Below are 1,709 nucleotides of genomic sequence, written 5' to 3'. Positions count from 1 at the left end.
AAAGATGTCAACCACTAAATGTGCTGCTTTGTGAATTTGATACTAGGTAGTTCTCCCCCCTCGGCAGGCAAGTAGCCTTTGTGACTTACATCTTTGCTACAGGAGGGTATGAACCCCCGGATCTAGGCGAGGTGATGGCGGGGAACTCCAACAGGTTTTGGTTTCCTCCTCACTGATTGATGGAGCCCAAGACTGCTTGACGACTTTCGGTGTGGGGTCAGCTTGAGCCGAGGTCGTCTCGTAACAGGAACAGGAAGAATAGCAAACAAGCTCTTATTATAAAGTATGATAATCTATTCTTTATAATTATGATTATCCATAAAAACTATAGGCATCTCTCTATTTGTTACTTATTATAGTATTGATGGGCTCATAAATCCTTTCGTCTTTTGTTAACCGTATACTCACATAAAGCCTACAGTTATTATAATTTTCAAGCAGAAGTAGTTTAACTTGATTAATATTTAGTTTATTGTACACTTATAATTCTTTGGGTTACATTATATCATATATAGACCTTAAAACTAAGTAGAATAGGACCTTATTTCTGATAGACATGATGCACTCTAACAAAAGTGATAGCGGCTGTAGCATCCGTGTGGAAGAGGGTAAGCTTTCGGCAACACCTTTTTCAGATTAGAAAGGATGAATACTTGTGTTGGGTCCTGCAGACCAGGATAGCCTCAGATCAAAACCTAATAAATGTACCTGGGGTTGATCATATTTTTTGGGCAATAAGTATTCCGGAATTTGAGCACTTATGTAGCTCAAAACTCTGCCACCTGAATACTTGATTCATTAAGGTCGTCACCCTATACCCGGAAGTCTCTATCGTTTTCTTTGTCTGTTAAGCTTCACAGGGTTGGGACTCCCTAAATCAAACTGCAATCATTGTTTATCAACCACTCACGACGACACCGAGATCTTTGACATAGCTCCCACAGGTCATCCACCCGGGGCAGAAGATAATGAAAGGGAGATAAAGTCCTAACTAAATCAACACGCAATGACCTCAACCTTCTACCCATTCCATCCATCATATCAGTCGAAACAAGGAGATTCGTTCTTATCTACAGATAAGGCAAGAGAGAACTTATGACCTCGCGGATGGAGAGGGATTCGAACCCTCGGTATTCCTATCAATACTTCGGTTTTCAAGACCGACTCTTTCAACCGCTCAGACATTCATCCCTGCGCTCGCCTGCCCTATCTATCTGCGTGCTGGCAGGTAGGGGCAACTCTATGTGATTCGCTACGCTTGCTTGCGCCCCACCCCATAAGCTGACTCTATTGCCTAGCGGTTAGCGACACTTTTCTGGTAGTACGAATCGCTACGCTTCGCTTCTTTCTATATGATAATATGCACCGTCGGTTGCAGCGCTCCCTGCGGGTAATAGCAAGAGAGTGAAGAACGAACGATCCTTAAAAAAGTCAGCAGTGAATGAGTCCGACTCGAGTTCGTGAGTCAAAGGCGTGGCAAGAGAGCGAGTTCGACTCGCGAACGATCCGCAAGTGAAGGATCGATCCTTTAACGCTAGTACTGTTGCGAGACTGGTACTAGGCGGCTCACGAGCAACATATAGAAAGAGGTTGCCCATCACTCCCTTGCTCCTTTTTGAAGGCCCACCGCTCCCCCTTTCTTTAAGTATCTATCCCGGCTTGCATTTTGGGGCGAATACTACAGTTCCTCCATAATCACACAGAACGCC

General features: G+C 44.2%; 1 non-coding gene across 1 annotated transcript; it reads right to left on the bottom strand.

The window, feature by feature from the left end:
* Positions 1-1,104: 1,104 nt before the first annotated feature.
* Positions 1,105-1,191, bottom strand: TRNAS-UGA (transfer RNA serine (anticodon UGA)). Its single transcript has one exon. It is a non-coding gene; the product is annotated as a tRNA-Ser (tRNA).
* Between the last annotated feature and the right edge of the window lie 518 nt (positions 1,192-1,709).

This window comes from Triticum aestivum, chromosome 2B (assembly GCF_018294505.1).
Source record: "Triticum aestivum cultivar Chinese Spring chromosome 2B, IWGSC CS RefSeq v2.1, whole genome shotgun sequence".
NCBI classification, from domain to species: Eukaryota; Viridiplantae; Streptophyta; class Magnoliopsida; order Poales; family Poaceae; genus Triticum; species Triticum aestivum.
This window is presented reverse-complemented; position numbering and strand designations above follow the sequence as displayed.